This window comes from Ailuropoda melanoleuca, chromosome 13, assembly GCF_002007445.2.
Source record: "Ailuropoda melanoleuca isolate Jingjing chromosome 13, ASM200744v2, whole genome shotgun sequence".
In the NCBI taxonomy this organism is placed as follows: domain Eukaryota; kingdom Metazoa; phylum Chordata; class Mammalia; order Carnivora; family Ursidae; genus Ailuropoda; species Ailuropoda melanoleuca.
This window is the reverse complement of record NC_048230.1, coordinates 67,557,822-67,583,268: the sequence shown is the minus strand read 5'-3', so window position 1 is coordinate 67,583,268 and position 25,447 is coordinate 67,557,822. Positions and strand designations below refer to the sequence as shown.

Genomic DNA, 25,447 nt, shown 5'->3' with positions numbered 1-25,447 from the left:
GCGAGGCTTTCATTTGTTTCCCGTGTGTTTTGAAAAGATCGTCCTGGCTGCGCACAGAAGATGAACTGAGGGAGGCAGCAGGATGCCTGGGGAGGAGGCTGGTGCCACAGTCTGAACGAGAGATCATGGCGGCCGGGTTGGGCAGTGACTTGGGATGAAGAGAAGGGGATTTGCGAGATGTTCAGGAGGTTTCCAAAAAATAGGACGTGGTCTAGGGTCTTACATAGAGGGGGTGAGCGAGAAGGAGGAAGGGGTGTGGGAGCCTCTTGGCTACCAAATAGGGTGACTGGCTCCTGGTACCAAGTTAGATAATGCTGGAAAAGAGCAAGATCCCCAAGGAAGGTCACAAACAGGGCCATGGACACGTACTGAGGTCTGCACAAGGCAGCAGGCTGAGCCGCCGGAAGGAAGTTGGCTGTGCGGACCTGGAGCTCTGAGGGACAGGCTGGGTTGGAGACAGAAATGTCTGTGGACAGGGAAACCCAGAGCTTGTGACACTTGGTCAATAAATATTTATTCAGCTTTGAAAATATTTGTTGAGTGACATCTTCACTGAGCACTTTCACGTCAGGTGCTGGGCTAAGCACTGGGGGTTCTGACAATAAACCGAATCTGCAAAACTGTGTGCCCTGTGGGGCCAGGATTTTAGTGGGAGGGGCGGGCGGTCATCGGGATAGAGTCCTCATTCACGCTCCCTGCTGTATAGTGACGCGTGCAAAGACAGCAGAGTGGGCGGGCCAGGCGCGGGGCATGGTGGGTGGAGCGGTCGGGGGTCAGGACAGCCACCTACAAGGAGGTCGCATTCACTGAATCATGGAAACCCCACAGCAGCTTTATGAGGAAGCTGCTGTAATTGCTCCCATCGTAGAAATGAGCCACTGAGTCACGGAGAAGCTAAGAACCTTGCCCAAGGTCACTCAGCGGTGTAACTGGCAGAGCCTAGATTTTTACCTCAAGCCCATGGTCTTCGGTGAAGAGTCTTAACCACTCTGCTGACTGCCTCTCATTGACAAGGTCAGGTCTCAGCAAAGACCTGAAGGAAGTGAGGGGTAGGGCTCGCAGACATCTGGGCGACCAACATTCTAGGCAGAGGAAGAGCAGGTGCAAAGGCTCTGAGGCAGGAATGTGCCTGGTGTATTTGGGGAACTTCATAGAGGCCGGTGTGGCTGGAGCAAGGGAAGTGGGCAAAGAGGAAAGGGGAGAATTGGAGGTGGTGGCGGGGGTCACCTGTGGCATCTCTAGAGCCATCGACTTTTACTTGAGGTAAGGTAAGGCCATGGAGGGCTTAGAGCACGGGAGGGGCAGGGTCTGCCTTATGTCTTAACCTGATTCCTCTGGCTTCTGCATCAGGAGCAAGGGCAGAAGCAGGAGACAAGAGAGGACATGAATAATCTGGGCAAGAGATGGAGATGGCTCTGTCCACAGTGCTGGTAGCAACGCCGGTGGTGCGTCAGCTTCCTGATATACTGTGAAGGTGGATCCAGTGGGAGTTGCTGGTGGCTTGGATGTGGCAGGTGTGGGAAAGAGAGGTGTTGAGAGAGGCTAGGGCCTGAGTGGGTTCCTTTGACCAAAATAGGAGCAGCTGTGGGAGGAGACCCTTCATAAAGTACTTTCCATGTCCATTATCCCTTCATCCCATCATACGTTCACCCCTTACCCCTGACTACTCTCTGAAGGAGGCGTTGAGATTTTTGGAGGTTACATGCTTGCTCAGGATCATTCAGCCAGAGTGTGGTGGAGCCACCGGAAGCCAGGTGTCCATCATAGGATCTGAAATTTCGATTCATTCATTCAATCAGCAAACATTTCTGGAGCACCTACTGTATGCCAGGCACTGCACTGTTGCCAGTGATGACCAGTGATGACGGCCCTGCCCTCATGGAGCTCCCAGTCTGCTGGAGGAGGCAGTGTCAACCAGGGATCATGGAAGTGATTTTCTTCTATCAGTATAAGGGGCAAGAAGGAGAAACCCAGGATGCCCTGGGAGCCAGTAACCAGGGACCTGATGTAGTTGGGAGGTCAGGGAGGGCTTCCTGGAGGAGGTGAATGTGAAGTGCTAAAGCCTCTGGGATAGAGGGTCTGCGGGGGTGTGGAGGGCTTCTTGGGAAAATACTCCTTGGTTTCCCAGGCCACAGCGGAAGAACGCTGAGGTGACTGCAGGTTCCCAGAGGACGGCTGCCCATTTGGAAGTTGCAGAATATTTGTTAGTGTTGGATTGTTGTAACAACTTTATTGAGATAGAATTTATATGCCATGCAAGTCACCCCAGTATGGTGTACCATTTGATGGTTTCTAGCATATTCAGAGTTGTGCAGCCATCACCACAATCCATTTTAGAACATTTCCATTATTCCAAAAAGAAACTGTGAACCACTTAGCTGTCACCCCTTCCCAAGGCCCCCACTGACAACCACTAATCTGCTCTCTGTCCCTACAGAATTGCCTGTTCCAGACATTTCATATAAGTGAAATCATACCCTACGTAGCCTTTTGTGACTGCCTCCTTTCACTTAACGTAATGCGTTCGAGGTTCATCCCTGTGTTGGGAGTCCCAATCTTAAATACCATCAGAGCTGCAGGGACCTAAGAGGCTGTCCTGTGTGCTTCTCCCACCTGTTGTAAAGTGGGGACTCTGGGAGGTGACGTGCTCTGGTCCTGCAGCAAGGAAGTGGGGGGAACCCCCAGACCAGGGCCCCGTGCCCTGCACAGGACACCCTCCTCTGCCAGCACCACTTCTGCTTCGGCTGTGGCTGATCTTGGCTACGAGTGACGACGTGGTCGGGATGCACCCTCCCAAGCCCTGGATTTCCGCGCACTGGCAATTTCCACGCCCTATGGTGTATCTTGAAATCTATTATGCATCTTTAAGAATTTGTGTCCACTAATTCAGAATTTTCTTTAGAATTTGGTATTTTCTTTTTCTGCTACTTAAACATCTTTTGTCCAGACAGTTATGCCTGTTTTTCTTGGTTGGTGATTTTTCCACTGGGGGTGGGGGCAGGGCAGCATTGGGGTTAAGCGCTGGGTCTTGGCATTGGATGACGCCTCTTCCACAGAGTGTGCCCGTGGGCAATTGCTGAAGCCCTCGGAGCCTCAGTTTCTCCCTTTGAAAAGCAGAGGTAACACCGTAGGGCTGTGGTGAGGAACACGTGGGGTCAAGCTTGTTATGGGCTTGGCCCGGAGTGGATGCAGATCTAGGGTGGTTATGAGGGCTCTCCAGGTCCTCGGGGTGACCCTTCCACACCATCCGCTGGCCCTTTCTCTGTATTCCTGCTGCACCTCCCCTCTCAGGCCTGTGGGGGAAAGCTTGAGTTCAGATCCCAGCCCCACCTGGATTCTCTGCCCCACATCAGCTCGGTGTCCTCTGTGTCTCAGTTTCTCCTGAGAGAATGAGAGGCTGAGGGCAGGAGCTTCTGTGGAGGCCTCCACGGTAGCCAAGAGGCTCCTGAGAGGGGGGTGTGGAGTGGAGGTGCCCCCTCCTTCTCCCAGGAGGGCCTGGTTCCTGCTGATTTAAAGTTCCAAGCAGGAGCGGTGGCACCTGTTTGGGAGAGGTGGGTGGAGAGGGACACCTGGCTTCTTTCCGCCTCTTGCACAAGACATGTTACGTGGGAGGTGGTGGGCAGCGATGCAGGGAAGGGCCTCCCGCTCTGAGTGCGGGGGACAGGGGCAAAACCTCTTTGGAGGGTCTCTGTCAGCACATACGCCAGGCCAGGTGTTCTCCCCGCAAGGACCTTCTCAATCCTCATAGCACCTCTCAGAAGAGGCGCTCTTATTCCCATGGGATAAGAGGGGAAACAGACTCAGGAAGGGGTAGCTGCCTGTCCTGGGTTGCCCAGTGAGTTTGAGCTGGGATTTGAACTCAGGCCTGTGTGATGCCAGCCCCTTTCCCCTCTGCCCCCGCCCCCATCCAGGGAAAAGGAGGGAGAAGCAAGACAGTGATGGGGAGGATTGGAGCCTTTGGAACCCCAGCTTCCTGGCTGCTGTGGGGATTCTGTGGGTGGTGGGAAAGGCATCGTAAATATGCATGACATGTAAATACGCCTTTGAAAAACAATGTGGGGGCCCACATGAGCCAGGATGCCAGAGTGCTTTGGAAAGTGTAGTGTTGTACAAACACTTGGGTTTCTATGATGACTGCTCCGTGGCGTCTCCCTCCCCAGCATTCCCAGGGCTGGTCCAGGGGTCTCAGGGTGGAGGGATTATCCTGGGCACCTCCTCATTGACATTCTCCCCTACTCCTACAGACGCTGGTGCCTCCCCCTCTGCCAGGTGCTGGGTGGCCAGAACCGGGTGTCTCCCGGTGCTGGAGGGCCCCCGTCCCCTGCTGCTTCCCGCCAGCACCTCTGACTGAGTGCCCGGAGGGATGTGTGTGCCAGCCCTTGGTCCAGTGCCTGCTCCCGAGGTGACGCCTGCTGGTTCCCGACCGGTTCCCATTTTCCCTCTGCACGTAGCTCCCTGTTTGGTAAGTAACTGCGTCTGCAGCCCGGGCACACGGAATCAGGGCTGCTCACCCGCCCACCCACGCTCTGCACAGTTGGGACATGCCCAGCCTTCCACCCAGTGGCGCCCACGTGCTGGCGGAGGGACCTCAGTGAGAGCTTTTATATGTCTGCGCTCAATTTCTAGTTTAACTGCTTGTCTTATTTGGTCCTCCCAACACCCGAGGAGGTGGGCACAGTGGCTGCACCCGTTTCACGGGAGGGGAAGCCATTGGCCTGAGGATGAACAAGGCCGGCTTTGTCTACCTTGGAGGCCAGCTCTTGCCATACCTGAGGGGCTAGGGCAGTGTGCGACATGGGCTCAGGAAGAGAAGGGGAGCAGTGAGCTACGCTAGGAGCCACAGAACCTCTGGGGCTCACAGAGGGGCCGAGGTGAGGCCATCAGATTTCCTGAATCTTGGGGAGCCCCCTTGCTGTCACCCCTTCAGACTGTTCCACCCACACTCCTCCAGTCCCTGAGTTGCCTAACCCCAAAACGGGATGAGGTGCAGCGCCCTGCATCATCTCTGACCACCCGTCTGAGGATGCCACGGCACACCCGCTCCGGGTCTCATCATCCTTGGCAACAGCATACCCCCCCCTCAGTGCCGGCTACAGGGCCTGACCCCCACCATGTTCCTGCCTCTCACCCTCCTGCCACCTCCCAAGGCTGTTCACAGATGGGGAAACTGAGGCTTAGAGGAGTTCAAGGGGGTTGCCCGGGGTCACCCACCACCACTTAGCATGGAACCGTTGGTTTACGATCTGCCTCCTTGTCTGGCCTCAGCTCCTCAAAGGTGAGATATGACTGCTTCATCCCCAGTGGACAGCCAGCAGCTGGCACAGTGCCTGGCATATAATGGGTACACAGTGAATAGCTGTGAAAGGAAGGAAGAGGGAGAGGAGAGAAGGCACTCTCCCCTCCCTCTGCCTGGACACCAGCAGACCCCAGGAGCCCCTTGGCCTTTGGGCCGGCTGCTGGTCCCTGCTGATCCCAGAGGGCTTGCAGTCCGCTCAGGTCAGCAGGCCAGCCAGCCCCTCTGCTCTCAATTCTCTTATCTGCCAGCAGCTGCCCGGCCTCCCTGATGGGGTGGTTATGAGAAGGGAAAAGACTCGTAAATATGTATAATATGCAAATGTCATAGGATAATAAAAAACCCATGAAGTTTGCTGTACATAATGTATGTAGAAGAGCTGCTGCTTCGAGAACAAGGAGCTGCACTCGTGCAGCGCCAGCCTCAGTAATAACTGGGAAATTCCCCTACTAATTAGCTGCCCCCCAACCCCGCTCCCCCAGTCTGGCTCCGCCTGCCGTAGTGCCCACAGACAGCTATGGCATTTGGCTGAGAGACTGTTGCAAGAAAAGAAGTGATAAGGGTATTGTGGTCTGAGAGCTGGGAGTATCTGTGGGATTTAAGCATTTGCAAACACTGCTGGTCGTGCCCTAGGTTCTGCGTGTCCTCCCCGGAGACTAAATACATAGCAGGAGCAACCCGAACCACAGCGAGCATTTCTTGAGCAATTACTATGTGCCTGGCCTGGCAGTAAGTGTTCCGTTTTCTTCTGATCTCAATCAGACTACCAACAACCCTGTGGGAGGTTGAGGCGTGGGGAGACTGAGGCACATGGACCAGTGGCCCAGGGCTCGTGCGCCCGGCATTCTGGTCCTTCCTGAAAATGACTGCCATTCAGTGCCCATGCCCACCTCCCCGCAGCCAGGCAATGGCCAGAGGGGCAGGACTGTGGCCACTGGAATAACAGCGTGGCTGGCAGCCCCTGGTGTGTGTGGCCCAGTGACGGAGAACGGGATTCCTTGGCACGAGTTGGGAGAGCAGCCGTCAGCATTGTAGGAGAAAGATGGAGGCTCGGGCGGCCGCGAGGGAGGTGTTACTTGCTGCTATTTTGCTAACAAGCTGGTTATTTAAAGATTAGCTGAAGCCAAAGTCGGGAAACCGGATGGGGAGTCTCCACGCCCAGGGCAGAGGCAGCCAGGGGTCGGGGAGCCTGGTTGGGTCAGGACAGGGTAGCCACACATTTTTTTTCCCACTTGCTTATTATTAGTAATAATTAGTAATTATTAGCAACAGCGCCATGGAGTCTGGAAAAGGATCACCTGCGTGGAGAAAAGAGGCTAGAAAGATTGGGAGGGGCAGTAGTCTATTCATTGATCCAGGTGGCGGTTATACAATGCTTTATTTTATGATAATTTATTGCAAGTCAACATTTTAAAAAAAGATTTATTTAGAGAGAGAGCGTGAGTGGGGGAGGTGCAGAGGGAGAGGAAGAGAACCTTAAGTAGACTCCCCGCTGAGCGCGGAGCCCCGCGATCATGGCCTGAACTGAGACCAAGAGTCAGACGCTTCACCCAATGAGCCACCCAGGAGGCGCCCCAACATTTTTTTTTGTGCACTTTTCCCTATAGGTTATATTTCATTGTCAAAAGTCTAAAAAGCAGTTATAACAATAAGAGTTAATATTTATTGAGCACTTACTAAATTCAGGCTCTTTGCTGAGTGTTTTACCATATCTTACTGAATCCTCACAGATGTTGTTATTATGGCCATTTTACAGAGGAGGAAATCAAAGCTTAGAGAGGTAAAGTTACTTGTTATGGGGTCAAAGAACACTCAGGCAGGAGAGATGGGATGAGAAACCCTACAGGCTGACTTGGGCATCGCTACCCCATGTTTGAGGATGGGGGACCAGGAAGTTCCCTCCAAAGGGCGGGGGGTTCCTGCGCCTGTTCCTCAGACACGTGTCAGTGCCTCTTGTATTTTCAAGGCTCGGAAGGCAGGCAGGTGTCCGTGGCCATAGGCAGTGGATGTGTCTGGGAGACTGACCCTGAGCAGGGCATTAGCCATTTAACAAGCGTTGAAGGATAGGAATGGGACATCCGTAGGGATGGGCCAGGGAAGGAGGCCAGGGCATATGCAGGAATCATCCAAGATAAAAGAGGTCATCTGGGTGAAACAGGGTCAGACCCAAACTCTGGGGCCCCTCTGCATGTGGGGCCAAACTGCCATTTCCGGAAGACCTACGATGTGCTAAGCACATCCATTATCTTTCTTAATCTTCAGAGCCACCCTGTGAGATCAGTGGTACTGGCCCCATTTTACAGATAAGGGGACTAAGGCTTTGAGAGAGGAAATGACTGGCCCAAGGCCACACAGCCAGTGAGTGGTGGAGCTGCTCTGTCACACTCCAGTGCCCTGTGTTCAATGCACGTGGCAAGCACTGCTTGGTGCTGGGGTGCCAGCACGTCAAGCACCGGTCACGGAAGCTCTAAGCAGCCTGTGACTGGAATCAAGTTCTAAGGCAGATCTGTGGGTCCCTGGGGACGTGGCTTGGCAGAGGGCATCTCTAGACCCCGAAGCAGGGCTGCCTGCTCTGCAGACAGGGCACCAGCCCCAGAGGCATTCCTGCATTCCCAGAACATTTGTCAAGGGCTGGTCCCCGCTAGCCTCTGCCCTCACAGAGCACACGGTCTTGGGGAGAGACAGATAGTGCGCAATCCCCCGAGCAAGTGAAGTGCACAAGAGAGGACTCCATCAGGCAGTGACGGAAATCAGCATAGCGCTGTTGCAAATAAGAGCAGGGAGGGGGCCTGGATGACGTGCTGCAGTCCAAGACGGCCGCTCTAAGAACGTGGCCTCTCGGCTGGGACCTGAAGTATGACAGGAACCCTGACATGCTGGGGAGTGTTCCCTGTAGCACTGTTGATGGTAGGAGGACAGTGGGAACCACCCATTCGTCCATCACCAGGAGGCTAGTTAAATCCATTTACTGAAGTCATTCAGTGTCGCTATTAGAAACGGAGCTGCGGGGGTGCCTGGGTGGCTCAGTCGTTAAGCGTCTGCCCTCGGCTCGGGTCACAATCCCAGTGTTCTGGGATCGAGCCCCGCATTGGTCTTCCTGCTCAGCGGGAAGCCTGCTTCTACTTTTCCCACTCCCCCTGCTTGTGTTCCCTCTCTCGCTGTGTCTCTCTCGGTCAAATAAATAAAATCTTAAAAAAAAAAAAAAGAAAAAAGAAATGCGGCTGCGGTCCTAAATTCCCCACTGCAGAGAGAACTTCAGAGTATGTTGTACAGTTGAAAAAAAAAAAAAAAGAGGTTATAAAACAGCATGGGCAGCATATCATTTTTGTAAGAGCTACATGTGTTTCTGAAAACCGTTCACAGTGGGGGCATGGGAGATCTTTGCTGTCTTCTGTATACTTTTCTAGATTTGGAGTCCTTCCTGAGTAGTAGGACTTGGTGGGGAGGAACAGGGGGTTTGGGCTTCCACAGTTCTCCTCTCCTGCTACCTACCACACTGAAATGGGATGAGGCATGGGCTGGCGAATCAGCAGATCTGGGCCATGCCTCAGCTCTACCATTTCTTGGCTGTGTGACCTTGGACAAGTCATTCTCTCTCTCTCTGAAGCCCAGTTGTCCCTTCTGTGAAACAGAGACAAGAAGAGCTTCAGAGCATGGCTGTGGGTCTTTCGTGAGTTAAAACACATAGAGGACTAGAACAATCGCAGTATTGCATCACTGGCGGCGGCGGCTGTTACCACCGTGGCTGCCAGAGGTGACATAGACTGTGTGCTCATCACATCCTGCATGGACTCTCAGTGCTGACTGTCCCCTAGGCTGGTCTCTTCCCTTGGTCCCTGAGAGTCAGCCCAAGCTGGGGGATGAGGCCCAGGGAGGTGGGGAGCTTAGTTGGGTGCACACAGCTGGCTGGACCCTCCCACCCCCAAGCCCCGGCTACCTCCCCACCAACTCGCTCGCGTATCTGTCAATGAGTATCTTTGCCAGAGACGCTGTTATGGGGCACCCTAGCCCTGGATTTGCTTTTTCTGACAGCCACGAAACCTGCCCAGAAGACAGTTGCTACCTTTCTAGACACTCAGAGAATCTTAAATCTCAGGTAGAGAAACTTCTAGTTGTGAAGTCAAACTCTTGGAATCGTAGAATCTTAGTCATAAATAATCCAGCAAGAGCAAACATGGGCATTTTACAAGTTAGTTTACTGAACCTCTCCTGATGATGGTAATAAATGAGAAACTACCTAATTATCTATCAGCTAGAGATGGTTAAATAAATTACCGTCCAGCCAGACAGTGGCATCCTCGGTGGCTGTAGAGACAATGCCGTAGATCTATACTTGTTGACATGGAAACAAGTCCATGGTGCATTGTTCAGGAAAAGATAGGTTACAAAATGGTGTATATTGTATGATCTCATTTCTGTTAGAAAAAATATGTATAAATACATGCATGCTCCCGTTCAGAGAAACCCCCCTAGAATGACAACCATCAGACTATTCATAGCAGGGTCCCTGTGGGTAGTGAGATGGGAAGGAGCTCCACTGCTTCTTGCACTTGCATCATTCAGGTTCTTTTCAGACTAAGTGACAGGAAACCCAGCCCAAAGCGATTTAAACAAAAGTGGAATTTATTGGCTGCAAACTGTGAAGTCCAGAGGTAAGTCAGGCTCTGTAGAATCCAGGGGCTCAGCAGGATTCAGGGGCTCCCCAGGACTTGATTCTCTTCCTCTTGATTCCCCATTTCTCACTCTGCTTCCTCTGGGTTGTTCCTATGTTCTTAAAGGGCTCTATCATACAGGTGATAAGACGCCCGTCCTGAGGACTAGGCAAGACTTCTTCCTAGAGAGCTCAGACGCAAGTCCCAGGACTGAGTGTGGGTACCGACTGGTCACATTTGTGGATGTGCCCCCCCCCAATCAGTTGCTCTGATTGGCAGCTTGGGCCTGTGTACCCCCCTCCCCCGCCAGAGGTGAGTCAACACCACCTGAACTAGGTAGACTGTGGCCTCTAGAAGGCCAAACAGTGGCCAAACACAGCCAATTCCCCCTCCTGTACTTCTCTGAATTTCCCAAGATGCATGACTTTCATAATCAGAAGAAGTAGTGCAACTTTTGAAGCATCCTGAGCCCAGGTCTTACAGTCAGAAGCTCACTGGGACAGCTCTAGACTCTCTTGGAATCAGAACATTTGAATCTGTGAGGTGCCAGTTCAGCTCAGGAGACATTGGCCCTCTATGTCAGAAGCCTTCTCTGGCCCTGGGAGGAAGCCCTTGAGGGTCTTGCCATCTTTGAGGGAGAAGGATGAGCCAACAGATGATTTATCTGGAAGGTGGGTGTGCATGCAGGGGCTGAGGGAACACAAAAACCAGCTTGAAGCAAGGAAGGCCTTCTGCAGGAGGTAACAGTAAGCTGAGGAGCCAAGAAGAGTACAGGAAAAACACTGTTGGCAGAAGAAACAATGTGTCAGAGGCCCCAACGCATGGGGTGGGGGAACCACCAGCAGAGGAGCAGTGGCGGGCCCAGAACACAGGGGCCTGGAATGCCACAGTAAGAGCTTGGACTTGACCCTGAAGGCAGCGGGGAGACGTTGTGTGATGTTGTGGGAGGAGAGAAATGTCAGCAAACTCAGTCTGGCTGGTACTGAGAGCATAACCTTGGAGAAGTCAGGTCCTTATCTACTGGTCTAAATTCCTTCGCACCTTGGGTCAGAATTCCTGTCCCAAATTGTTCAGCCACAGCTTGTATACCCTCAGAGGTGGGGAGCTCACTCTTGTTCCTTCCACCTCTGGTTAGAAAGCTCCTTCGCAGAATCCAATCCATGGTCTTGCCACTGAGGTCTGTCTCCCAAATGACATGACGGATGCCTGGCAGGGGCCTGCATTTTCAGGCCAGAGGATTCCAAAACCAGTGAGCTCTGGGGCTCTGCATACCCTGCTGGGAGCCCAAATGGAGAGAATCCTATCAACCTGACAGCAGAAGCAGTGTTTTTGATATTTGAACACACATCTTCTTTAATCAATTCTCCAAATTTCCTTTGCATTCTACAAATAAGAAACTGAGAGTCAGAGAGGCCAAGCCACCTATATAACAACACAGAGCAAGTGAGAGGCAGGCTGGGACGTGGACTCTCTTACACCCCTAACCCCCTCCATGGCCCTCCTTATCATCTCCTCCCATCCTGTTTGTAGGTGATGGTCATTTCATCTACTGAGGCTTGGACAGCTTTATTCTGGAAGTCCCAACCATCCCAGATCACCCTGCTATCCTCCTAAATTTGGAGACAGCCAGCAAAATCATCATTAATCAAATGTTGGCGACTATTCTGACAGCAGCATTTTTTGTTTCTGATACATCAAAGCTGTGACACACACAAGCCATGTTTTATGGGCCGTCTCTCTAGTACTTCACCGTGCCCCGCAGCCCACACTTAGTCCTTCACTCTCACACTCCACAAACATTTATTAGTGCCTACCATGCGCCAGGTGCTGTGCTAGACACCAGGCCACGAAGATGCGGCAGAGTGGCCCCTGCCCAGGAAAGCTCAGAGGCGTCACATCAACGAAGGCAGGTGATACGTTGCAGATCAGAGGGAGGTGCCTGTCAGTCGGGGATCTCCTGGGACAGAGAAATTGATTCTACCCCTCGAAGCGGAGTCTTGAGGGATGAATAGGGGTTTTTCAGGAGAAACAACTGGGAAGGGTGAGCCAGGTAGGGGAAGTGGGCTATGCAAAGATCTCACCTGACTCCTACTAAGCTCTTAGGCCCCAGGGTGTCAGGGCAGGGGGAGGCTGGAGAGGTCACCTAGGCCAGAGTTTGGAAGGCCTCAACTATTGAGTCGGGAAGTTTGCATCAGATCCTTGGGTTGAAAAGGAGCCAAAGGCAGGGCAGGTCTAGGTATTAGGAAGGACCTCCCATTGGGCTGGTGACAGTTGGGGAGAACAGTGGGCAGGGCAGGACCATAGGGATGGTGCAGAAAGGCATGTGGCAGGGAGATTTCACAGGGCTTGGGGACTTAGTGGGTGCTGCGGCAGGGGAGAGGGGTGATGTGGGCTTGGGGGCCCTGTGGACCAGTGTCAAGATGAATCCCGGCAAAGGCTGGATGAGTGTCAGTGAGAGAGTCCCCAAGAGGGCCAGCAGGTACCTCTTCAGCTTTCACGAGACTTTAAGCAGCAGCCCAGTGAGGCCTCCAGTGTACCCATGCCCCCACTGAGTGACCAGCAAGTCTCTTCCCCTCATGGAGCCTCAGTTTGCCCCTCTGTAAAATGGGGGTGATGACAATACTTCCCCAGGGATTGTGAGGAAGGTTGGAGGAGGGTATGTGTAGGGCAGCGCACAGTGAGTGCTGGTGACTGGGGGCTGCTCTGATTACCATGGCAAGGCGCCCAGGGGTAAACAAAGAACCAGGTATGTCACCTGCAGAGGGAATTCAGAGACCTGGAGGGGTCTTGCCCCCTGCCTTTCCGTGTCTGTCGGGGAAGACAGAGTCTGGGTCTGGTACTTACGAGAAAAGCTGTAAGGAAGGAGATTCCAGCTTAGACTAGGAAACCCTTTTGGATACAAAGAGCTCTCTGCAGATGGGCTAACTCGAGTGGTAATGAGCTCCCCATCACTGGGAATATTCAAATAGCAACTACACTACAACTTGATGGAAAAGTCTATAGAGTATTTGTGATTCAGCTAAGGATCTGGAAGGTGCTTTCCAGCCCAAAGAGTCTTTGATTTCATGTTTTTCCTTCTCCGATCCTGTTTCCTTATCTGTAATATAGGAAAAACAGCAGCCTGTATCTTAGAGTTGGTTGCAAAGTTTAAGTGAAATCATCCAAATAAAGTGCTTAACCCAGATTTGGTGCATAGCAAGTGATCCTGTCCCCGAGGTGGCTGTTGTACTGTTGTTGATGTTATGCTAAATTCTGGGGTGTGTCACTGCCATCTGAGGGCCTCTGGTTGCTGTCAGTCAGGTGTTCCTGCCTGCCCTTCGGGACCTGCTCTGGGCCCTTCTTATTGCCACTCTCTCCATCTCCAGCTCCTCCCCCATCCCAGGAGGTGGTAGGAATTCCAGACCCTTCTGGGCCCCTTTTAGCTCCTGCTTCAGTGAGAGTTGGCAGGTTGGGGCGGCGGGTGCCATCCGCCTCCCATATGCTTCCTGCTATTTAGAGGAAAACTCTCCCTGTGTTCCTCCAACCACACGGGCTGACATTTCCAGACAGACGCTGGAATCAGCTCTTCGGGGGATTGGCAGATAAATTTGGCCCCGGCTGTTGGGAAAATCTTCAGCCTTACCACGGAAGCAGAGCCCAGGCTCACGGACTTCCGTCCAGCCCGCGACTCCTGGGGCCTGGCCTTCCTGGGGGCTGGAGCACTGTTCTACAGCCTTGCAGACAAGGGTAAGTCTTACCAGCCCAGTCTTACCCCAGGAGAGCCCCTGGTCAGGAACTTGGGGCTTCCGGCTTTGCATTCAGTCAGCAGGAGTTGGCAGGAGGAAGCAGTGCCTCCTCCCCCTCCTCCCAGACACCTGGGTGTTGCCCGGCTCAGCCTGGCAGAGGAGCAGGTTTTAGATTAGAGAAACCTGAGCTCAAGACTGCTTCTTGTCTCTGTGACCTCGGGCAGGTGGCTCCAACTCTCGGAGCCTTTTTTTCTTCATCTGTAAAATGGAGATAGTAATAGAGTCTATCTGATTAAAAGCCCTTAGGATGATGTCAGGTACATTCTAAGTGCTCCGCAAATACTAGGGCTACCGTCATCATCATCATCATTGTTACTATTTGCCCTAGAACAATGTCTGGCACATAGTAGGAGCTCAGTAAATATTAGTGTTTTTCCTTTCTTCTTTCTTAAAACTGTAGCTACTTAGGGAATACTGGGGCATTCCAGAATTAGCTCCAATAGGAGTAACCAGAGGCAGAAATGGGTGAATAAGGCATATAGAGACTGCCACATCCAGGGTATAAAGTATAGTGGCTGGTTTCCCAGCCCACACACACACACACACACACACACACACACACACACACAGACTTGTTCTCTAAGTCCCAAGGTTTCATTCACCCCTGCTGGAATCTGGAATGACCATCTGCTTGACTCCTGAGGCCATGCAACACAGAACAGCTTGTTTTGGATGGATGGGAGGGAGAGGAAGGCCTGGCTTGAGGCAGAGTTGGGGGAGACTCTGGGCATCAAATGCAGCAGGAGGGTTCGGAGAGCCTTAAGCAGTTCTATTTGGCTAGAGTAGAAGGTGGGTGGCAGGAAGGTGTGGGAAGCAAGTTTAAGCTTCATTCAGCACTTCCTGACTGAGTCTGAGTACTGGGCCTCACGCCAGGCACTGGGGAAACTGACGGAAAAGATGGGCATGTTTCCTGCCCTCAAGAAGCTCTGGTTCTTACTGGGGGAAGGGATATAGATGACAAACATGCAAACAGTGAATTAACAAGGTTCTAGATTGTGCTCAAGTAGACTCAGGGGCTGGGAGAGGGGGTGGCAGGGGATGATGGTGGGAGTAGGCAGGGTGGTCAGAGAGGGCCTCTCTGTGGTCTGAAAGATCCCTGCGAGTGCTAGTCAGGGTAAAGGCGAGGGGCAGAGAAAACAGCAAGAGCAAATGTTGGGAAGGCGGCAGGAGTCAGATCCTAGAGGCCTTGAATGCCTGGTCCAATCAGAACTGCCCTTAAGGGTGATAGACACAGGGAGTGGGGAAGAGATGAGAACCAGGAGACCTGTCTGCAAAGATTGACCCAGAGTCTGCTGTGCACGCTGTTGGAGGCTGTCAGTGGGGCAATTCTGGACCAGGGAGAGGGGCATGAACAGGGATGAGGGAGAGCGCATTTCATGGGGGTGGGGCACCTGAGCAGAATCCTGAGACTTGAGACAGGTACGGTTTGAAGGGAGAATCTGGACCTGTGTGTAGCTAGTGGTGGAGTCAGGTAAGGGAGGAGACTTCAGGGAACTTAGAAACAGATCCCAGAGTGGTCAGGAAGAGTCTTATTGGAGAGCCAAGTGTGGGCTGCAGGGAGGGGCTTCCTCACAGCCTGGGATGGCAGGTGGCAATGCCAGCAGGTGGGACAGTGAGCACAGACTGATGCACTTACCTGCATTAGACCCAGAGGCCAATTCTAGATGTTTGACTGCTGTGTGACTTTGGGAAAATCACTTGATCTCTCTGAGCCTCACCTGTTGTGATAATACTGAATCAGTTGGCATTGCATTTGGCTGCATATGATAGAAGGGAGAAAAGTAACCGTGACATAAACACCCAGGAGGTTATTCTCATATAACAAGAATCCAGAGCCAGTGCAGCAATTCAAAGGAGTAATCAAGGGCTCAGGCCCCTGCCACGCTTAGCAGATATCCTTCATTCTTGTGGCTATAAAATGGCTACTTTGCCGTTGTGTCTGAATTCCAGGCAGCACAAAGAAAGTAAAGACTACATATGCTTTCTGAATCTGTCCTTACCAGGAAAACAATGGATTTCCTGGAAACCCCACCCAGTGGACTTGTGCCTACATCTCGCTTGCCAGATGGGGCCACATGGCCACCCTAGCTGCAAGGGAAGCTGGTGAAGTAAATACTTCTAATGGCGTGCTTCTGTTAATTAGGCAAAAGAAAAGAATGACAAGCAGGATAGCTAGCAGGATCCACTTTAAAGTGCGCACCTCACAGGGGCTGTTGGAAGATTCTATGACACGATTAATGTGCATAAAACATTTAGCAACTAGAAGAGCCACCTCTCAATAAATGGTAGCTGCCTTTATTATATTGTTCTACCTGCGTGCATTTACTCATTCATTCGGCAAGCACACATTGTTCTGGGCAGTATATACTGTCCTGGAGATGTGACAGGGACAGTCCCTGCTCTTTTGATACTCACACTGAGGAGGGAAAACAGGCAGGGAACAGGCACTTCACTCCATTCCAATCAGTGTCATAAGAAGATTGGAATGCCCATTTGTTTGTGTCTGTTTTCTTACTGCTGTGGTCTGACCACATAGAACAGTGCATGGCATACATTAAGCACTCAATAAATAGTTACTGAACGAATGAAATAATTTAAGAAATACTCATTAAGGGCCTACTCTATACAAAGGTCTTTGGGCTGGATAGAGAAAGTAGGTAACACATTGCCTCCCCCCCCCCAACAGAAGTGGGAAAGAAAATTCTATAGACCAGGCCTGTGGGCGGGTGCTGGAGACCTTGCAATGAACAAGAGTGTTGTGGCTCCTGCCCCCACTGAGCCCACAGTCTAGGGGCAGGAGCACTGGAGAAGGAGTCTGGAGTCCCAAGATCACGTATGTTTATGTATTCCGGAGTGAGTCCCATCTCCTCCCTAGGGCTGTCCTCACCTGTATGACAAGTGTGACGGGTCCTGTGTGGAATATCAGTGATGCTGGGGACGATGGTGTGTGCTTCATAAGCTCTATAGCTCTGTGTGTGGGGGGGTGAAACAGAGGCAGTTGGGGTGGATGCCAGCTTGCCATGTTAGAGGAGGCAACTGTTGCAAGGATGAGAGAGGACTGCATCTGAGCCCCTTGAAATCTCCAGGGGACCTGGGAGGGTGAGGAGTCTGGGCTCTGCTTCCATCCTCACACACTCCAGTGTCTGGGCCTGGCAGTTTGTCAGCAGCCAACCAGCTGGGCATGGAGCTTCCAGCATCAGATGTGGGCAGGCAGCAAGTAGGCTGTGGTGGGTCCCCCAGGTGAGAAGTAGGGATGACTGTAGTTATCCGGGACCTGTTGGAGGTGGGGAAGCAGCCTGGAATTTGAGGGTAGAGATCTGGTTCTGTCAACTTGCTTGGCTGTGTGACCTTTGGGAGACTTCTTGACCCCTCTGAGCTTTGATTTCCTTGTTAACAAAATGGGTATAACAATCCTTGCCTTCCCTACTCCTTTGACCCACTACTTGGCACATAGTAGGCATCCAGTATTGGTAGTATATTTTCCTTGTTGGGAAGGGAAAGCAGACATTAACTAAGCCCTATTATGTACCAGGCTTGGTACTGGACACACCATCTCATTTTATTACAGCTCTAAGGAGGTGGCCTCTTTCCTTTTTATTAGAGGAGAGTACTAATACTCTGGTGCCTCATTTTCCCTCCTGCTGTCTCAGACAGACTGAGTTGCTGGCTTTGCTGGGATCCCTGCTGAACTGAAGCCCTGAGGGTCCTTGAGGAAGGGCCCAAGGCAGTTCAAGATGTTTGCTGTGAGACCATTACAGCAGCCAGTGAGGTTAGAGATAGGGGTGGTCAGAGCAGGAATTCAGTCCTCATCAAATGGGCAAGGAGCCAATAAAAGATGGCCCCAGGGATGACTGATGGAGTGGGACAGACTGAAGGATCATAAATGCTCTTCCTCTTTATTCAGTGGGCAGTGAGCCCAGCCCTTGAGATGAGGTGGCAGCCAGCCTGGCCCTTGCTGCCACTCTTGGCCATGACACTTTGCCCAGTGGCCATCTCTGCTTGTGTTTGAAGTGAGGCCAGGAGTTAAAGAAAAAAAAAAGGGGGGAAGGCTTGGGAGATTCTCTAGGCCTGGGAAGGTGAGTTTTCCCAGTTGAATACCCACAGAAGGCCTCTTGGAGGTACCCCAATCACTGGGTGAGAAATAGGAAAACAGGACTCTGGAATAAAACACTGGATACAGCAATAGAAATGCAAGTGGCCCATTCTGGGCCTTACAAATAGCGGAGCAGGTAACCAGCTAGAGAATAGAGGCTTTCAGTGTCACTCTAGCATGGACCAGGTTTGACACTGACCTTGGCTCTGGGCTGTTTGGGGTACACAGCGCCCATCCACCAGATCCCTGGTGTTGATGGCAGAGGTGTTGTCCGTGGTGCTGAAGAGACTGTTCGGCCCTCTTCATCCAGGGCTGCTGTCCATGGTTGTGTCTTCAGATAATTCTCTAATCATTTCCAGGACTCTGGTTTCTGGGGGACCCAGCTAGGAGGTCAGAAGCTTTGGTCCTGGGATTGAACAAATTGGAGCAGAAATATCTGAGGTAGATATGTTACTGTCTCGCATGTACCCTTTTAAGAATGTTTTACGTATTGTGCCATTTATTTCTAAACACCAGTCTACCTTCCTTTCGGGAAGTGCTCATATGTATCCTCATTTTAGATGTGAGCAAACAGAAGCTTAGAGAATTTAAGTGACCTGAGGATGCTCTCTCTCCCTGTCTATGCTCAGTTTCTTTAGTCGTAATAGGAAGGTTGTTGGTAGCATTTCACAAGCTGATGGTTGGGGCCAAGCTTTGTAAACTGATGCATGGATGAAGTGATGTTAGTCTTACACACAGAGGAAGGCATGAGGAGATTACTAAATACATATGCTTTTCAAACCTCATGAGGTTTTCTGGAAGGTGTGAGATTTGAGCCATATCCGAAAGGGACCTGAGGCTCAGGGATTATATAGAAAAGACAGGAATTCCCATTAACTGAACACCAACTATGTGCCAGACCCCATGCTGGGCACTTGACAAGTCTGATCTCTCTATCCTCACAGCCACACTGGGGAGGAGTGCCTGGTTCCATTTTATAGATTTGAAGTAGAGAGAAGAGTCTTCCTAGGGTTACTTAGCTAGAAAGTGATGGAGTTGAGAAGACTTGAGGACTAGAAACCATAGACTTGAACATCAAGGCTAGAAAAGATCCTGGGTGTCATCTGGTCCAACTCAGAGAAGGGGTGTGACCTACTGGGGACATACAACAGGACTCAGACTGGGTTTGGCTTTCTTCTGTGTATTTTCTCCCCCAGTACAGCAGAACCACCACTCTCCTGTCACGGCTGGCCTAGGCTCCAGGGAGATGAAAATTGGCATTGTGTCACAAACCAGGACCAGGTATCAAAGAGGTCCAAAATTCAAGTCCTGGATCTGCCATCTGTGGGCTGTGTGGCTTTGGATAAGTCACTTAACCTCTCTGAGACTGTTTCCCCATCTCTTACAGGGCAAAAGGGTGCTGTAATCACTTCCCTACAGTGTGGTTTTGAGGATCAGAAGAGAAACAGCATGTGTGAAAGGCTAACAGATCCATTGTTGGAAATAAGACCCAGAGAAGGGAGGGAAGACCCCCAAGGTGGCACAGCAAATCTCAGAAGATACTTGCAGGGAAGGGCCTAGAACTGCCCCCCACCAGTGTCACTTCCCAGTGGGACTAGCAGCCAGGCTGGGGCAGCACCTGGCAGCCCCAGCTGACAGACATTCCTTCAGGCAGGCAGACTCAAGCCCCAGAGCCAAGTGCCCCTGTGGGAGTCAGTGGCTGGGCCAGCTCTGGCTGTTCCTCCACCAGGCACCCTAACAGCTCCAAGTTTAATATGCCTCACAGGGCTGTCGTCACGCCCAATTAGGCTCTCCTCAGCCACCCTGTCTCCAGGACCCCGTTGTGACCATCTGAGGCTCTGGACGTGATTGCGGCCACTGCCCTTGGCAGCTGTTGGGCTTTTCAGAGAAGGTGGCTCCCTGCTCTTATGATCACCCATGGCCCTAGAGATCTGACTCCCCAGCCCAACACAGGTGGCCTTAGCTCCTGGTGCAGAGATTTGGCTGCACCCTCCTCCCCCTCCCCCAGCTCCAAGGCCTGGCACTAAAGCAAAGTGAGGAAGGAAAGGAGGGAAAGATGGCAGGAATGACAGAGGAGAACCAGGAGAAAGGAAGGCAGGGAGCTTAGCACCGCCAGCTGGCCTCCTCTGCTGCGGCCGGTGTCAGCCGTAGTGCCCGGCCCTCCCACGCCCGGGCCTCCCACGTGAACTTCACGAGACACGGCGCCTCAACCGCATCCCCCGCAAAGCTCTCCACAGCCTCTGCAGCCAGCAGGATGCAAGATCGCGCTCGGGTCACAGACCCTGAGACACAGTGTGACGCGGGGTCTGAGGGGTGGGCTGGTGTGCAGCTAGGTCCGGGGTCATTCTGGGACTCTGGTAGTGGAGGACTTTTCATGACAAGGATACAACCTGGGGACTCCCATCCAGCACCCATCAGTACAGAGCAAACATGTTTAAGGAGGGGAGGGATGGACGGAGGGGGGAGGAAGGAAGGGAAAGAAAATACTGAAAGGCATTCCAGATAGGGGGAACTTCCACAAACTTGAGCTTAGGGGTGTCCTTTGCATGGTTTCCTTACATAAATCATATCGTAATGAACGACTTACCTTTACATTTTGCTTTTCCCCCCTCATCCTCTATTTGCATCTATCCAAGTCCAAGTGCAGCTGTAGTTCACCATCTCTTCTGCTTAGCAGCATTCCATGGCATGTCAACACCACATTTTGTCTGTCCTCCTGCCGGTGGACGTCTTGGTGTTTCTCATTCTTCCCTGTAAGCAGTGCTACCGTCAGCTTCCTTGTGGACGCTCGTGAGTGTTTCTCTGGAAGCAGGCGTTTCTGTTTTAATAAACACTGCCAAATTGCCCTCTGTGGTAGTCAGGCCACTTGAGTTACTGATACATCTGAGTTCCCATTTCCTCCGGCCTCACCGAGTTGAATCATCAAGGCTTTAATTTTGCCAGTCTGCTGGGAGGAAACGCCTCCTTGTCATTCGCATCGCCTGCCGATTGGGAAAGGCTGAGCTTTATTATCTGTTTAACGGACATCTGAATTTCCTCATCTGCAAAATGCCCGATTATATACTTTGCCCAGTTTTTTCTGGGTCGCTCATGTTTCTCTTATTAATTTGTTAAAGAGGTTTATATGTGTGGCTTATGAGTCTTTGTCATGCTTGTTGCAAATATCTTCTCCCAGTGTGTTGCTTGTCTTTTAACTTTATGTCTCTTTTGTTCAGATGTTTAAAATTTGGGTAATAAAGCATCACTTTTACCTTTACTTGCTTTTGTTTATGACTTAAGAAGGCCTTCCCCACCCAAGGTCGTGAAGATATGCTGTATTTCCTTCTAATAATTTTAAAGCTTTGTTTTCCTTTTATGGCCCATATTCAGGTCTTTAATCCACCTGGATTTTATCTTGGCATGTGGTATAAAGCAGGGATCTAACTTAATTTTTACGTGGATAGTCTCTTGTCCCAGCAGATTTACTGAATACTCTTTCCTTTTCTCACTGTTTTGAAATACCCTCCCTGTTTTATGTTTAAATGCCCATGTATTTATGGATCTGTTTCCAGGAACTCTGTGCTGTCTCATCGATTCCTTTGTCTATCCCAATTCTACACTAATTACTGTATCTCATTGTTTTTTCAACAGAGACTAATTGACATTTGGACCCTTGAGCTGGACTGTCCTGCTCATTACAGGTTCTTTATTTTCCCCGATTCAATCCTTGGCACTCGGTGCTAGGAGAAAACCCCCATACACACACTCCCCAGTCATTGTTACAACCCAAAATGCCCTGATCCTTTCTAAAGATGCCCTAGGAGGGCAGCCCCACCTGCTGCTGGGAACCACCAAAGTAGCTTCTAATGGGGTTCAAGCCCCTCCCCCTATTCTTGATTCTTCCTTTTCATGATTTCTTTCTACTCCGCTTTGCTGCCAGGAATGGAATCCGTAAGATGATGCTCTCTCAGGCATCTCTGGAGCTGGGACTCCCTTCAACCAAGGCCACCCACTCATTTGGGAGGAAGAGGGGCTCTGATTGTTAGAAATTACTGTCTTACTATGACCCACTCCCTCCCTGGATCCTGGAGCCCACAAACCCAAATCCCTCCTCTTTGGCCCATCCTTCATTGACCTCAAAGAGTAGACAGAGATCTCCCTTCCCTCTCAGCAACTTTCTCCAGACTCCAGCTCAATAACTCCAGTTCCCTTCAATGTTCCTCAAGCACTTGGCTTCACTGGCATGTTTGAGTTTGAATTGGACACACACTGGCTAAGAATTCCTTCTCTCCTATCTATTAGCTGTGTGACTCTGGGAAAGTCAGTTAACCTCTCTGGGCCTCATTCATTAAATGGAGATAATAGGTTCTCCACCTTACAGGGTCAATGAGAGGTGTAAATGATTTGGAGCATGACAAGTCCTGGGGCTGATGGGGTTGCTCAAAAAGTGATAGCTGTTAACATTATTCGTGTGATTATTGCTTCTCCATGATTCTCATGGTGGTCGCTGTCCCATGCCCACTCATTAGGTGAGGTGCCCAGAGCTGAATGGAGCAGCCGGGTGGGCTCTGGTCAGGGCTAAGACCACCACTGCCTCCTCTGTCTGAGAAGCTGAGATAGCAGGGTTAGCTGCTGGGCTGGTTGTGGGGGTGACAAAGAGGAGTCAAGGCTCAATCCGAGGTTTTGTTCTGATCAGTTAGGAAGGTGGAGCTACCGTCAGTTGGGCTGGGGAGACTGTGGGAAGAGCAAGTTTGTGGGTGGGGTCAGGAGCGCAGGCTTGGACATACCAAGTTAGAGATGCCTATTAGACATCCAAGCGGACACTTGAGTGGACAGTTGGATACATGAGTCTGGGGTTCAAGGGAGGGATCCAAGCTAGAGATGTGAGTGTGGGGGTCTTCAGACTTTCCCAGACCTTTTTCTCTGCAATTGTATGAGCGTTGTTTTATTTCATGTGCTTTTCTCATAAAAGGAAACATATTCTGATCGGCAGCCTACTTTCATTATGGATCCTATGGTTTGGAGAATTTTTCCTCAGGTCTGTACGTAGAGATGGACCTCGTTTTTTTGTCACAGCTGCGTAATATTCCACAGCATGTCTGGTTCGAAATTCTGCCCCTGGTGTCCTACTGTGAGACCCTGGCTGTTTCTTGCCTTCTTCTCTTCCTGTACCATGAGCGACCTTGCAGAGGTCTCCTTGTGCGGTTGCTCTGGCTGGCCTTGGGACCGTGGAATTGCTGGTGGCAGCCCCAGGCTTACCCATTTTTTAAAAATTTGATCTCTGCCCCAGAGTTTGTTTAAAAGTGTCTTGGACAGGGGGAAGGGGGCGTGCCTGGGTGGCTCAGTCCGTTGAGCATCTGCCTTCAGCTCAGGCCATGATCCAGGGTCCTCGGACCGAGCCCAGCGTCGGGCTCCTGCTCAAGCAGGGAGTCTGCTTCTCTCTCCCTCTGCCCCTCGCCCTCTCGTTCTCTCTCTCTCTCAAATTAAAAAAAAAAAAAGTTTCTTTGGAAAGTTTGAAAACAAGTATGTGTTGAGCCAGGCCTTTAACTGGGCCTGAGTTCAGAGCTGTGGACCAACTTGCGGACCCTTCTGACCTGAAGATGCCAGCGCTCTGTAGTTGTGGAGATGAGAAAGCACAGCGGTTAAGCAGGCTGGCCTGGGAGTCTGACAGTTCAAGTCCCATTTCCGGCTTTCTCAACATGTGTCCTGGGCAAGTTCCTTCCTTTCTTTATGCGTCTGCTTTCCCACCCACACCGCAAAGGTAACAAGAATGCCCACCTCTCCCTTACAGGAGTGGTGGGGATTACAGCAGATAATGAATGCCAAGCCATGAGCTTAGCTAAGGCCTGTTATAGCTTAGCCAAGTGCTTAGGGCTAAGCGCTCTCTCTCCGTGAACCCTAGTATTTATCATGTATAGCTATGAGTCTTAAGTTGTGAAGATTTCCTGCTTCATTCTCTGTTCCTTTTCTTCCTCTCATCTTTTTTTTGAAGGTTTTATTTATTTATTGACAGAGACAGAGAGAGAGCACGCACACACGCAGGGGGAGCGGCAGAGGGAGAGGGAGAAGACTCCCTGCTGAGCAGGGAGCCTGCCGATGTGGGGTTCGATCCCAGGACCCTGGGATCATGACCTGAGTTGAAGACAGACACTTAACTGACTGAGCCAGCCAGGCGCCCCTCTCGCATCTTTTTTGTATTCCTTTATATAAAGTAAGAAAAAGAAATAGATAAGAGATCAGGAGAAAAGACAACAAAGACAGAAGTGAGCCAGTTCCAGGTTATACTTTGCTAAAGGTAGGTTATAAATCTGCCTCTGAGCTACTTACTGGACAAAGGAAAAGGGGAAACACAAGGAGTAGCCGGACTCACAGCGCCCTTGAAAGGGAAAGAGGCAGTTAATGGCTCAGGTGTGTGCAGAGTGACCGTGCCTTCCGTGCCATGTATACAGGAAGCACGGTAACAGTGGGGGCTACTACAACTCTGTTCTCCAGACAGCCCAAGGTTCAGAGGGGCTGTGGCTCTGGGACCCTGCAGGCCAGGATAGCGTGGGGTGGGGGATGGAGCTTGAGCTCTTGGCCTCCTAGTCTGGTGGGAAAGAGAGTCAGGACCACACCTACCCTTCTGCATGGCAGAGTGGGCACCAGGCTGGAATGGGGGCTCAGAAGTGTGCAAACTGGACCGAGGGGCAGTGAGTTTCAGTAAGGAGAGGCTTCATGGAGGAGGTGGTATTTGCCTTGGGCCTCAAAGGCCAAGCAAGACTCTGACCCCTGGAGATGAATGTGGAAGTCATGAGATCCCCGCCAGGTCCTGCCTGGGGAGGGAGCATCTGTTCATGGCCTCTCACAGACAAAGGAAACTTAGAAACTTGAGTTCAACTGCCCTCCCCATGATGGGAAAGCTGCGACCCAGAGAAGACAGGGATGAGCCTGAAGTCACATAGAAAGGCAGGGACATAGTAGGCCTGAAATCCAAGCCTCCTGCCTCCCTGACCAAACTAGTTCAGCCCCAGCCCACACCCTCACTCACCATGGCGCCTGCTCTGGGCTCTGACTCGCCTCCTGCTGGGTCATTAACTACCTACTGCCTGCCACGTGGTGTCCCCTGATATTGAACTCCCACGTTGTGACTTACAGAGGCCCAGAATAGCAGTCCTAGGCGGGGGCAGGGGGGACACCTCCGCTGCTGTCTTCTCTGGGCTAACCGAACTCACGGTCACAGCTCCTTCCCCAGGATAAAGCAGAGCTTGGATCCTAGGCCTCAGTGTCATTGCAGAAGAACTGGCTTGTCCCTCAGTAAGACTCTAGCATCAGAGGTGAAGTGCTTGCCCTGGGAGCCCTGGATGCACACTGAGCCCCAACTTGGACCCCAGTCTGAATCTTGACCCTGGCCCCTGAATCTTGACTGGGCCCCTGACCTTGATCCAAGACTAAACTCTCACCTCTTCCCCAGGTTAAGCCCTGACCCTGACTCCAGACTGAGTTCTGACCTTGGCAGTTGGGGACATATAGTTGGGGTCAAGCTCTTCTCCCTCTACTCAACTGAGGAACCGCCAATAAAGTCCAGTGGTTCTTGACTCAAATAGTACCCTGAGGGTTCTGTCTCAAGGATCTGCCCCCTACACCCTGGTCTTGACCTCAACGGCCT

General features: G+C 51.6%; 1 protein-coding gene across 1 annotated transcript in view; it reads left to right on the top strand.

Annotated features, from left to right (window-relative positions):
• Positions 1-4,309: 4,309 nt before the first annotated feature.
• Positions 4,310-25,447, top strand: part of DLGAP4 (DLG associated protein 4) — a 163,935-nt gene continuing 142,797 nt past the window's right edge. The window contains exon 1 of the mRNA XM_011221273.3: positions 4,310-4,462. The gene's annotated coding sequence lies outside the window, so the exon portion shown is untranslated. The remainder of the gene's footprint in view (positions 4,463-25,447) is intronic.